Source organism: Nerophis lumbriciformis, linkage group LG08 (assembly GCF_033978685.3).
Source record: "Nerophis lumbriciformis linkage group LG08, RoL_Nlum_v2.1, whole genome shotgun sequence".
NCBI classification, from domain to species: Eukaryota; Metazoa; Chordata; class Actinopteri; order Syngnathiformes; family Syngnathidae; genus Nerophis; species Nerophis lumbriciformis.
Genome location: NC_084555.2, coordinates 35796775 through 35811675, shown reverse-complemented (window position 1 = coordinate 35811675; position 14901 = coordinate 35796775).

Sequence of the window (14901 nt, the reverse complement as noted above, 5' to 3'; positions counted from 1 at the left end):
CGGAGTCTCCTCACTAATCTTTGCCCTAATACATTGACCTGATCACTGACTGTATAACAACCTGCGCCGCCTTTCAGGTAACCATCCTTTGTTAGGAACATGCTTTATCAGTATCTTGCAGTATCCTGCTTTACACCCCGCTTAGAAAAGCGTTGCACTACAAAACATTGTAGCATTTAATTCTGACTTCATTTTGTTAAAAAATAAATGCATAAATTATTAGCACATTGTTTTTCATTTTTGTTTTGTAGGTTAAATGTTTATATTATGTGCTCCCGAGTTAATGTTGTTCATCAATTTGAATGTATCATTTATTGAGTTTACTTAATTTAGTTTTTCAGTATCAAATGGATCAAGTTGATCAAAAAAATGTTTATAGTTTAAAGAAGGATTTAAAAAATATATTATTTTAGGCAAATTGATGCACTTTGAATCTTTTCTGTTACAGACTAAAAAAAATGTTAATAGTTATTTTTTTTAAACTATATTTATTCATGTTTTCTTTTTGTTAAGGTGAATAAGGATACAACGTTACGCAGATGTGTTCTTGTAACAATTTTGTAAATAAATTATACTATTTGAGATTAGCAGGAAATAGTTTAGAAGCACGGACAAATTGTGTGATTAATCTACGCTTACACATGATCAATGCAATATTTTTGTGTGATTAATCACATGCAATAATGCATTAGACAGCCCTACTATAAATAAATCAAAAAATATATATTTTTCACTCTTGAAAGAAGACTGTTGGGGGGAGCCTGGGAACAAAAATAAAATAATTTCTTACTCCTAGTTTTGAAGCAGGGTGCTTGTTTGTTTGTTCTACTTTTGTATATGTGGTCATTTTCTGTTTATTTTTTTTTACCCCCAACAAATCTAAACACATGTGTGCCTTTGAATGAAGATTTTTTTTAATGGCTGTAACCATCCGAACTACCTTATCCCTAATTGCTTTAGAGATTATGGCATCATAATGCCATACAGTATGTTGTAACACATTATTAAGAATATTGGAGCTTGTACAGGCTCAAATACTCTAATTCTAATGTTTCCATTCAAATGCAATATAGTGCAGACATTTTTTGTCTTTTTAAATCTCCCATTTTTCCATTTAACTACTTATTTTAATATCGGAGCCGGTTTTGATGAAGGTTTTGTGTATTTTTTAACAAAACTTATTTCAATAGAAAACAAACATCATACTCAGGTTTCAATACATTATTTATAATTTTTCAACAGAGAAATAAATAAATGAATTGATGAAATCATGGAAAAATGTGCCCATTGTGACTGTCTACCATATTTTTGGAGTGCATTGAATGTCAATGATCTTGACCACATTCTGAATAGCAAAGAAATAACAGATGTGTAAAAACACATTTAATCAATTTTACCATCCAACACTTCTTCTTTCAATTTACAGATAGCAAGACTTTCAAGACCATGAAGTGCCTTTGCAAACAGCTGTCGATAAAGAAAACTCCAGGTCGCCACCAAGGGTTCCCGTAACAGGTCGTGAGAGAGAACCAACGGTGCTGCGTTGGGGGCAAACAGCCCAGCTCCTGATTCTGATCCATGAGCAGCTTGGGGCCCAGCAGTGCTGCATCTGCCATTGCTTGTGGAAGGAGGAAATATTGAAATGGTAATCGGAAGGCCGTGAATCATAAGCCGAAGGTAAGCTATGTAATGCTGCTAAAACAGTGAGTCAAGCTTTATTGGCGAAGAGGGAAATCCCTTTTTCCGACCATTCAACAGAAGAGTAATGCCATTAACTTACACCCGGGAACAGCAAATGCCATTTAATTGCCAAAAGCGGACTATTGTTTGGGCCGGCTGAACTTGGGCTTTAGTGCTTGGGGTAGAGATGGAAGAGTTTATATTGCAGGGGGTCATAGCGTAAGATGTCTGAAGAATGATGGCCCCCTCGCACATGCACAATCGCACACAAGCAAGCGACGCCCAAGTAAAGCTCCGCAGTAACTAGCTTAACTAAAGTCTTTAGGGAAAGTATATTCGGACAAACTGCTCTCTCCCTAATACCTGATTTGTTCAACAACATGATTTGGGGCGCGTCTATTCAAGGCCTTTTTGGGCCAAGCCGAGGTCTTAAGGCTCAAGGCTTGTAACTCGTGGTTATTATGGGCTGTTTAGGGTTTGTCTCAAATCTCCTTGTGCGGCTGTGTGGACGCTCCTAATGTTGGCTAATGGGCTTCGGCAGAGAAGCGATCTTCCAGCTCCCATTGAGGACCCCATGGAAAGCAGCATAAGCTTTGGGGAATAAAGCCTCCCGCCAGACCTTTCTTTTGGACTTTTTTTATTGTTGGGAAGAGGCCACCCTCCATCACCCCCATTTTCACCCCAAATCTGCTGTCCGTTTCCCTTGGATCTTCTATCCCCAACGACCTCCCTCCAACCTCAGCCAACACCAGCACCCCTTTTTGGACGACAATCCCAAACCCATCAGTATTGTCATTATACCCCCTCCTCCCTTTGGAAGCTGCCATAGTCCAAGACATTGGCCTCCACCCCCAACCCTGTCTAATACCGCTGATGCTGACCCTGACAGCCATGTCCCGGGGAGGGCTAAATTGAATGTGAAATGCATGGTGGGTCCTCGCAGACTCCATTGTGCACAGGGGGAGTCTGGGAGGCGAGCAGCGTCACTGTTCCTCACTGCTGATCGAGTTTGACAGCAAGACGGGAGGAGGCAAGAAAAACGTTCCCTTGCTCTCATTCAAATCTCAAAGAGGGCCTTTTGCAGTTTTCCTCCCAACTCCTTCTTCCGTCCTTCTATCCTTGTGCTCCGTCCACTCAGCATTCTACTTTTTATCCGAATGCTGCTTTCTCTATCCTCTCATCTCTAGAATGGCAACCAGTCACACTACCTCACATCAACTGCCAGTGCGGTTACTAAAGAAACACATTGAAATCAATTGAAATCAGACTGATAAACTTCTTGAACTGATGTAAATAATAAATGATAAATGAGTTGTACTTGTATAGCGCTTTTCTACCTTCAAGGTACCGTATTTTCCGCACCATAAGGCGCCCTGGGTTAAAAGCCGCGCCTTCAATGAACGGCATATTTCAAAACTTTGTCCACCAATAAGCCGCCCCGTGTTGTAAGCCGCATCTAACTGCGCTAAAGGAATGTCAAAAAAACAGTCAGATAGGTCAGTCAAACTTTAATAATATATTAAAAACCAGCGTTCTAACAACTCTGTTCACTCCCAAAATGTACGCAAATGTGCAATCACAAACATACGTATATCAACATGGACAGAGCTGCGTGAAAAAAGCCACCCGGCCTCTTCGCGTAAACTTAAACTTACCTTAACCACTCGCTCATCTTTTCTTCATCCATCCCTTCGAGTTAGCTTTTATGATGACGCCGGCTGGAAAGGTCTCTTTTGGCAAGGTCTTCCTTTTGAATATCACCATGGGTGGAAGTTAGCATGGCAAGCTAGAACCACAGTGAAGGATGACTTCTCATTCCCTGTGGTGCGAATATTCACCGTACGTGCTCCCGTTCCACAGTGCGGTTCACAGGAATATCAGTTGCTGTGAAATACGGTAGTAATCCGTGTGCGGATGGAGAGATTGCGTCTTTTCATGAACCGGATCCTTGTCGCTTAGTAGGAGCCATTTTGTGGTCTTTACAGATGTAAACAGGAAATGAAACGTACGGAGATATCCGCGCGTTTTTTCTTCTTCTTCCGGGGGCGGGTGGTTGCTTACAGTAGAAGAAGAAGCGCTTCCTGTTCTATGGGGGCGGGTGCTTACCTTGGCGGTTGCTTGCGTAGAAGAAGAAGCGCTTCCTGTTCTACCGGGAAAAAAGATGGCGGCTGTTTACCTAAGTTGCGAGATCGAAACTTTATGAAAATGAATCTTAATATTTATCCATATATAAAGCGCACCGGGTTAAAAGCCGCACTGTCAGCTTTTGAGTAAATTTGTGGTTTTTAGGTGCGGCTAATGGTGCGGAAAATATGGCAAAGCGCTTTGACACTACTTCCACATTTACCCATTCACACACACATTCACACACTGATGGAGGGAGCTGCCATGCAAGGCGCTAACCAGCACCCATCAGGAGCAAGGGTGAAGTGTCTTGCTCAGGACACAACGGACATGACGAGGTTGGTACTAGGTGGGGATTGAACCAGGGACCCTCGGGTCGCGCACGGCCACTCTCCCACTGCGCCACGCCGTCCCATGGCTGTAGATTGATTCTCAAAAGTCATCCACACTATTTGACAGGAAATCAAGCAATAACACCCTTCAGTCAATCAATCAATCAATAAATGGAAAAGCAGGTTTTCTGCTTATGGCATTTGAATTCATGAGAGAAGATGTAAAACACAGTGCAATGGTATTAGGTATCTACAGAATACACACAAGTGCACAGTTGAAGACCAACACGAAGACATGTATGAGACAGCAGCTAAAGGAAGTAAACATTAAATCACATAACGTTCCATTGCGGTCTTTGTCAAGGACTTGTTGGAAGGACACAAAGACAGAGTTGGCAGATTCAAGGCAGGTATTTTTAAGAGCCAAACAGGAGTAAGTATACAGGCAGTAGGCTAGGTCAAAGGCCAGGCAAGGTTCAGTAACAGGTAAAACAAGAATACATACGTAATGCTTTAGGATGTGGCATTGATTGCAGCAAACTCACAACAAAATGTTATAGGGCAAGAATATACTCTGGCGTCACGTAGCTTGTGTCCCCTCAGATGTCGTCTTGTTTGATATATAGTACTTGCCAGATTTGTAATTTTCTTCCAAAACACCAAGGGGCAGTGTTTCCTGAAGGAGAAAACGCAGCTGTCGTTGACTAGATATTTCCTTCTTGTGAAAAGTGATGACAACCATATTTATCTACACTGGAACTAATCATTCAGAATCATCAGTTTACTGTGAATAGACATTTTTCTTATAAACCAGAGGAAAATACGTTTGTGAAGATGGACTGTGCAACTTCTGAAGGAGTCGCGGCAGATGACACAATAAACATTATTCGGCCTTTTGGGACATGGGACAAAAGAGAGCTGTGTAATTGAAAATAAACACAATTGTTAAATAACTATTGTATAAGTAAACACTATTCTGGTGTTAATGTGTATGGTCATGTGTTATTGACATTCAGAGTTCCCATGTTTGTCAACATTCATGCCTGAAAGTGTTGTGTATGAAAGAAAAAAGGGTGTGTGCACTAGAAAGGATCTGTGTTGGAATTTAACTTGTTAGCACAAGATTGACAATAAAAGTTAAAGATTGTTGTATACTTTGTGACTTCTTCTGAACGCAACAATAATAATAATAATAATGGATTAGAATTTACGCGTTTAGAATATCGCGCTTTTCTATTATTAGATACTCAAAGCGCTCACAGAGAAGTTGGAACCCATCATTCATTCACACCTGGTGGTGGTAAGCTACATTTGTAGCCACAGCTGCCCTGGGGTAGACTGACAGAAGCGAGACTACCAGTTTGCGCCTACGGCCCCTCCGACCACCACCTATCATTCATTCATCATTCATTCACCAATGTGAGCGGCACCGGGGGCAAGGGTGAAGTGTCCTCCCCAAGGACAAAACGGCAGCGATTTGGATGTCAAGAGGCAAGAGGTGGGGAGCGAACCTGCAACCCTCAGGTTTCTGGCACGGCCGCTCTACCCACTACACCATACCACCCCTAAACAACAACAACACATTAGGCTGAAAAACGACACATTCAGTAAATATTTTTAGAGCACACTGAGAGATATACAGTACACTATCAGTTTTCATGCTAATGTTTAATCACTGTTGCTTTACTTCATACAATAATTTGAGAATTTTTAAGCACAACGTCTGCTCTCCTTTGCTCAGGGACAGCTTTGTGGTCCGTGTCACCGACACGAAGCCAGAATTTTTTGGAGGTGTACGCAATTTGTGCAGGAAGGTATGCAGGGGGAGGGAGCAAGATGGTGTCGTTTACGCAAGTTACGTGACACGAGAGTATGAACCTGGCTTTGCTGTATAGCAGATTTTAAAGTATATACAGCCATCCTTTGTTTATACCAGTTAATTGGGACTGTACATGATAAACGGTTTTGGTGAAGATGGATTATCATTAATAAATTGAAAAATGTTCATTGACAGAGCATTTCAAAACTCTTTATAAGCTTCTAAATATTTTTTATTTTTTTGCATTATTATAGTCCTGTTAACATGGAAAAACACCTTCACACTCATTTCACCCAATATAGTATCATTGAGTTTGTTTTACTGTGGACTACAGTACTGTACTCTCTGGTAGCCCAGAGGATCCTCCAAGCGTCATTACTAAACACAACCACGATGTGACAATATTTTGTCACATTGTTGATAATTCTTCTAAGTTAGAACTTGGTTTCTATGTGTAAAAAACACAAGCGTGTGCTGTTCTGCAAAATCCTGGTCAACTTGACTCTCGAAGCCAAAGCTGTGTTATTGATCTCAAAGGCAAAGTGCATCAAAAGAGTTAATCTCCACTTTGACCGGACAGTTGCTGATAGCTAATTGCAATTTCAGTTAGTTCAGAGTGCCGCGCAGTATGTCCCATGCTGCGTCCAGCTGTTGTCGTTGTAAATCACTTGCGTCAAAGGGTTGCCAATGTAGAGATGCGTTATTGGTGATGATGCAGGAGTTGAAGATGAAGTCCATCATAAAGTTGTTCTGTCAACAGGTGGTCAACTTGTCAAAATGAAGATAAGGTGGGGCCAAGATTAGTGCTGGTGTTATGTTTAGTAGCCTAAACGAAAAGCGTGCTTGGTGAATATTTATTGATTGCCACAACATAATACTAATAGAAAATAAGACAAATAATTCACTTTAATACATACTGTAAAATGTATTTAACACTTAATTTAGGGAAAATCATGTATAAAATGCTCTTTAAAAAAGTGTGATAGAGCAAGGAACTATAAGTATAAGTGCTATAATAAACGATCATTTAAAAAAATAAAATTTTGATTAAATCATGAGGAAAAAAGGGCCTATTTATGCACTTAACGTGTTTATTAAATACATTTTCATGTTCATGTTTTTCTAAACAAACATTTGGACCTGTTACTCTTTTTGTTTTATGTTCGTAAAATCTTAAGTGTGCATTATACTACATGGGCATGATCTACTAAGATCCAAACATGTGTTAAATAGTGTGTGCAAACTATACAATTGTGTAATATCACACTGTGTGTGCAATTGATGACAAGTGCAAAAGTGGTGCAGACCACCATATTTAAATTAGGTTTTTGCATTAAAGGTGCCATATGTAATAATTTCATGTCAAGTCATCATTAAATTGCCCTGATATGTCAAAAGGCATTAATAAATCATGTTATTTTCGAATACCTTTATAAGTGACAACGGTAGTTCAGCTGGGATATGCTTATTTCAAAATTAGATTTACAGCCCCAAAATATTGTTATTATTTTCATTTCGATGCTCCGCCCTCCACCGTTTGACCAACTAAAAAGTCTGTGAGTGTGTCACATCAAGGTTGCCAGTTAAGCACCACCACCTTTGTCGAGCTACTGCCACTGGTAAAGTTACTAAACATGTCAGACCTTAGTAAATCTAAAAGATGTCGTTACGATTCTCAACTTATTCATGACAAAGCCAGGAACAAAACGAGGATTTGTATCGGGGATGTCTTTGAAAAATGGAGACGATTGAAGGCGGAGAAGATTTTTTCATCTGACGCCAAACTTGCTAATTTCCCCCTTGATAGGTAAGTCAGGCATTTACGTTTTCTTATTACTTGTAATAAAGAGAAATGGACATTTCGTATGTAAACTATATTGTCCAATACAGTCTATGATCTTGTCTAACAAAGCTAGTATGTTCGTGCAACGAATGCTTAGGAGCGAAGCACCATCACACTAGTGTAATGCTTAATTAGCATGCTAGCCCGGTCAATGACACCTTGACATACAGGCTAACGGGGCAAAATATATGTCCGCTAGCCTGTATATCGATGTGTCATCCAACTGACAGGGCAAAATATATTTTCAACAAATAAAACTTATGTGGATATGGGTAGTGTTAGTGCCTATTGCGTTCACAATATGCTGATTCGCTGAGGAAATGGGTTCCAACATTAGCAAGGCTAAGTGGGGTTTCTGGTACTGTATGTGCATCGGGCACATATGGGGTGGTATAATGCACAACATAATGCATTACATGTAACGATTTTCTACTTTGTGTATTGACATGGTAGTAGGCTATATGATTAATGTGTAACATGGTTTATACGTAATGTGTGTTGGCTCATAGAATTGCACTCTGCACTGAAAGATGGTGATGTGCGTAAATAGAAGAGAATGCAGTGCGTCAGGTTGGATGCAACATGGAGTTATGCTGAACGAAATGTGGCGGTAATTTTACTGTTGGCCTTGACTTGCCTTTAAAGTAGGCCTATGCTATATATAATATATAATATATTATATAGTATTACATATAATTATTTCGATGGTGGTCCGTGCGGTCAAACTCTGCATTTTAGCAGGATCATTTTAACAATCTGTCCCGACTCCCGACGGAAATATTGCTGCGTAACTTTACAAATACACTGCTCAAAAAAATTAAAGGAACAGTTTTTTATCAGGGTATAGCATGAATTCAATTGCACTTTTCTGATAAGGTTTTGGTCAGGTACATGGCAGAGGGGGTTGTTAATCAGTTTCAGCCGCATTGGTGTTGATGGAATTAACAACAGGTGCACTAGAGGGGCAACAACGAGATGGCCCCCAAAACAGGACTGGTTTTGCAGGTGGAGGCCATTTCAAGTTCCTCCCTCTTTATCTTTTTTAACTGTTTTTCCACAAGTGTTGGCTTTAGCTAGTCATTATCACGACTGGGAGCATGAGGCGATTTCTTAACCCTCCTGAAGTTGCGCAGATTGTCCTACTCCTCCAGGATGGTACATCCATGCGTGCTGTTGCAAGAAGATTTGATGTCTACCAGTACAATCTCCAGAGCATGGAGGAGATTCCAGAAGACAGGCAGTTACTCTAGGAGAGCTGGACAGGGCCGTAGACAGTCCTCATCCCATCAGCAGGACCGATATCTGCTGCTTTGTGCAAGGAGGAACAGGTTGAGCACTGCCCGAGCCCTACAGAATGACTTCCAGCAGGCTACTGGTGTGAATGTCTCTGCCCAAACAGTCAGAAACAGACTTCACGAGGGTGGCCTCAGGGGACGACGTCCTGTAGTGTGCCCTGTGCTCACTGCTCAGAACCGTGGAGCTCGATTGGCATTTGCCATAGAACACCAGAATTGGCAAGTCCGCCACTGGCGCCCTGTGCTTTTCACAGATGAGAGCAGGTTTACCCTGAGCACCTGTGATAGACGTGAAAGGGTCTGGAGAAGCCAAGGAGAGCGCTATGCTGCCTCATTCAGCATGACCCGTTCGGTGGTGGGCCAGTGATGGTCTGGGGAGGCATTTCCATGAAGGGACGAACAGACGTCTACAGGCTAGAGAACGGCAGTCTGACTGCCATTAGGTTTTGGGATGAAATCCTTGCACCCATAGTCTACGCTGGTGCAGTAGATCCTGGGTTCCTCCTGGTCCACGACAATGCTCGGCCTCATGTGGCAAGAGTATGCAGACAGTATCTGGAGGATGAAGGAATTGACACAATTGAATGGCCCTCACGATCACCTGATCTAAACCCGATAGAACACCTCTGGGACATAATGTTTCAGTCCATCAGACGCTGCCAGGTTGCTCCTCAGACTTTACAGGAGCTCACTGATGCCCTTAGACAGATATGGGAGGACATCCCACAAGACACCATCCGCCGTCTCATTAGGAGCATGCCGCGACGTTGTCAAGCATGCATACAAGCACGTGGGGGCCACACAAGATATTGAAAATAATTTTGAGTTGCAGAAATTGAATGTAGGCAAAATGGACGAGCCTGCTACATAATTTTTTCACTTTGATTTTTGGGGTGCCTATATACTGAGCCCTCTGTAGGCTGAAAACTTTTATTTCCATCAAAAGATGTGGCATCCTTTTGTTCCTGAGACATTAAACTGTCCGTATCAGTATAGATATCCGACATTTTTTTTTCACCATTGAAATCTGATGTGTTTTCAAAGTGTTCCTTTAATTTTTTTGAGCAGTGGTATATTTGGCCAATCTACATCAGTAAAATGTGGCATAATTACTTAGTAAACCATCTTGCAAGAAGCATAAACAAGAGAAACCTACAGCGTAGGACTCGTCGATTAATATTAGAAGTTCTTTGGAGTAGGATTCCGATTTGGCTGCGTATCTGGCAACCTCAGTCATGGAGAGTAGGAGGGGACTACAGAATTTTGACCGTGATTGCAGTTCCATTTCTGGTCACATTACTACATATGGCACCTTTAATGCTGGCTGCCACCTTTGAGACACTCATTTCCTTCTACATTTATGGCATCATATGGTTCCAACCTGTGGAGTTTCCTCATGTTGTTGAATTGCAGCACATAAATATAATATGGATGATCTTTTCTGGAAGATATATAATTGGGATCTAGATAACAGAACCTACTTTTAGCACGCTGGTGGTACACTCTAGGTGGTGCTACGCTAATTGAGTGTCTGGAATAATCCAGGTGCGAGAAAATGCATATTGCAAGAGGTTTTTTTTCATATGAAAAAACAAACACTATTAAAAAAAAAAGCCAGCAGACATCAAAACAAAGGAATTAAAATAGTTTTATTATAATAGAGTTTTAAGTAACTCAGAATCTATACAATTATAAAATGTCACGATATTGTCAGGCTTGTCCCTGACAGTTTGACTGTGTTTTAGTTTTTTCTCTGAGTTTGTCTTAGTTTTCTGTCCAGCACTTTTATTTTGTCTTTATTTCCTACTTGTCTCCCTGAGTGCTGTGTCCCCTCAGCTGTGGCTGATTGGCACCTGGCCACACCTGGTGTCAATCAGCCAGCTGCTATTTATACCTGCCCTACCCTCCAGTCACTGCTGGATCATTGTCATCACTACCTGATTGTCATTGCCGATGTCATTGTAGTGTCTACCTGTCCTTGTCGCTGTCGTCATAGCGGTAAGCTGTTCCTTATAGCTATTTAGGATTGGTTTCTCCTAGCTTCTTGTTTTCCTGTTAGCCAGATCCTGTTAGCCGTTTGCTATTTCCAGTTTTTCTGTTTTCTGGTTCCTGTTTCCATTTTGCCTGTTCTTAGTTTGTGTTTTTACTTTATTTCGAACATTAAATCATGTTTTCCCGTATAACGCCTTTCGCCTTCTCTGCATCTTGGGGTTCGCGTCCTACAAACTCTGACATAATGATCCAGCCAAATTCGAACCTCGCAGACATGTCCATGGCGGAGAGGATGAACAAGGCTTTGGAATTAATGGATAAATTAAAGAAAAGTTCGGCCTCATTCCAAGCCCTCTCCCACCCACCCCTGTCGTCTGTGGGCCTATCTGGTGATGTCTGGGATCCGTCCCTTGAGGGGGGGGCTATGAGTGGCTGTGCAGCTAGGGAGGCACAGCTACTTCTCGCCCCAGTGGGTCTGCAAAAGACAACGCCATCATCTCAGGTGGGTCTGCAACGAACGCCACCATCATTTCCGGTGGGCCGGCAGACGCCACCATCATCTCCGGTGGGTCTGCAACCTACGGCGCCACCATGCACTCCGGTGGGCCGGCAGACGCCACCATGCAGTCCGGTGGGCCGGCAGACGCCACCATGCAGTCCGGTGGGCCGGCAGACGCCACCATGCAGTCCGGTGGGCCGGCAGACGCCACCATGCAGTCCGGTGGGCCGGCAGACGCCACCATGCAGTCCGGTGGGCCGGCAGACGCCACTATGCAGTCCGGTGGGTCTACAACCAACGGCACCACCATCCTGTCCGGTGGGCCAGCAGCAGACGGCGCCACCATCCTCCTCTCCGGTGGGCCAGCAGCAGACGGCGCCACCATCCTCCTCTCCGGTGGGCCAGCAGCAGACGGCGCCACCATCCTCCTCTCCGGTGGGCCAGCAGCAGACGGCGCCACCATCCTCCTCTCCGGTGGGCCAGCAGGAGACGGCGCCACCATCCTCCTCTCCGGTGGGCCAGCAGCAGACGGCGCCACCATCCTCCTCTCCGGTGGGCCAGCAGCAGACGGCGCCACCATCCTCCTCTCCGGTGGGCCAGCAGCAGACGGCGCCATCATCCTCCTCTCCGGTGGGCCAGCAGCAGACGGCGCCACCATCCTCCTCTCCGGTGGGCCAGCAGCAGACGGCGCCACCATCCTCCTCTCCGGTGGGCCAGCAGCAGACGGCGCCACCATCCTCCTCTCCGGTGGGCCAGCAGCAGACGGCGCCACCATCCTCCTCTCCGGTGGGCCAGCAGCAGACGGCGCCACCATCCTCCTCTCCGGTGGGCCAGCAGCAGACGGCGCCACCATCCTCCTCTCCGGTGGGCCAGCAGCAGACGGCGCCACCATCCTCCTCTCCGGTGGGCCAGCAGCAGACGGCGCCACCATCCTCCTCTCCGGTGGGCCAGCAGCAGAGGGCGCCACCATCCTCTTCTCCGGTGGGCCAGCAGCAGAGGGCGCCACCATCCTCCTCTCCGGTGGGCCAGCAGCAGACGGCGCCACCATCCTCCTCTCCGGTGGGCCAGCAGCAGACGGCGCCACCATCCTCCTCTCCGGTGGGCCAGCAGCAGACGGCGCCACCATCCTCCTCTCTGGTGGGCCAGCAGCAGACGGCGCCACCATCCTCCTCTCTGGTGGGCCAGCAGCAGAGGGCGCCACCATCCACTTCTCCGGTGGGCCAGCAGCAGAGGGCGCCACCATCCTCTTCTCCGGTGGGCCAGCAGCAGAGGGCGCCACCATCCTCTTCTCCGGTGGGCCAGCAGCAGAGGGCGCCACCATCCTCTTCTCCGGTGGGCCAGCAGCAGAGGGCGCCACCATCCTCTTCTCCGGTGGGCCAGCAGCAGAGGGCTCCACCATCCTCCTCTCCGGTGAGCCAACAGACGCCGCCACCATGCACTCCGGTGGGCCAGCAGAGGGCGCCACCGCCGTCCTCCCCGGTGGGCCAGCAGAGGGCGCCACCGCCATCTTCCCCGGTGGGCCAGCAGAGGGCGCCACCGCCATCTTCCCCGGTGGGCCAGCAGAGGGCGCCACCGCCATCTTCCCCGGTGGGCCAGCAGAGGGCGCCACCGCCATCTTCTCCGGTGGGCCAGCAGAGGGCGCCACCATCGTCTCCGGTGGGTTCTCCCACACCGGCGGACGAACCGCCTCGCCAATTGTGGCGGCGTTCAACTCGCCGTCGCCACCTAACTCTTCCCCGCTGGTTGCGGGGACACTTAGCCTGGTGGCCCACCTCCTTGTCCTCCCTCCACCCTCCCGTGACTTTGGACTTTTTTGGGGCGGGGGGGGGGGTGGGTTCTAGAACGTCTGGTATCCGTTATAGGAAGGGGGGCTACTGTCAGGCTTGTCCCTGACAGTTTGACTGTGTTTTAGTTTTTTCTCTGAGTTTGTCTTAGTTTTCTGTCCAGCACTTTTATTTTGTCTTTATTTCCTACTTGTCTCCCTGAGTGCTGTGTCCCCTCAGCTGTGGCTGATTGGCACCTGGCCACACCTGGTGTCAATCAGCCAGCTGCTATTTATACCTGCCCTACCCTCCAGTCACTGCTGGATCATTGTCATCACTACCTGATTGTCATTGCCGATGTCATTGTAGTGTCTACCTGTCCTTGTCGCTGTCGTCATAGCGCTAAGCTGTTCCTTATAGCTATTTACGATTGGTTTCTCCTAGCTTCTTGTTTTCCTGTTAGCCAGATCCTGTTAGCCGTTTGCTATTTCCAGTTTTTCTGTTTTCTGGTTCCTGTTTCCATTTAGCCTGTTCCTAGTTTGTGTTTTTACTTTATTTCGAACATTAAATCATGTTTTCCCGTATAACGCCTTCCGCCTTCTCTGCATCTTGGGGTTCGCGTCCTACAAACTCTGACAGATATGTCTAATATCTTTATTTCTGACAGTCCAAAAACGTACACATACAAAGACGGAATATTATTGTGTGCAACAGTGTCAGTTTGCGCAAACATTTCAGACGTGCTAAACATTGGCCGCAGAACAGTTTGTCTTCATAAATCACATTGCAAGTACTTGATGATTTGCATCTCCTCCATTCAGTATTGTGAGCATTCCTAATAATCAACATATATTCTACATACACACCAGTGACGTGCGGTGAGGTTGATGGCTGGTGAGGCACTGACTTCATCACAGTCAGATTTACAAACATATGAACCCTAAAGAGTATCTTATTCACCATTTGATTGGTAGCAGTTAACGGGTTATGTTTAAAAGCTCATAACAGCATTCTTCCCTGCTTGGCACTCAGCATCAAGGGTTGGAATTGGGGGTTATTAAATCACCAAAAATTATTCCCGGGCGCGGCGCTGCTGCTGCCCACTGCTCCCCTCACCTCCCAGGGGGTGATAAAGGGGATGTGACAATCATTGGTACTTTAACTTAACTTTAACTTTACACATACAAACTGTACCACACAAAAAAGCACATTTAATAAAAAAAAAACGTTAGTATGGTCTTACCTTTACTCATAAATGAAGTCCATTCGCCGCTGTTGTGCTGGATTAACGCAACCCCTGACGGGAGTGTTACATCAACTAAAGCCCTCACTTAAACTTTCCACGTGCAAGATTGAATCTATTTAAAAAAGTGTAACCGAGGGTTTATAAATGTCGCCTATACTGTATGAAACTACAGAATAACAAACACGGAGGCTCCAGTTTACACGAGGACCACTTTATTTACCTTCTTTCAAAAACTTCCGCTCCACTGTGTCATCACTTCCGCTCTTAGCGCCTTCAAAATAAGAGCTCAAGGCATATACTGTATAACA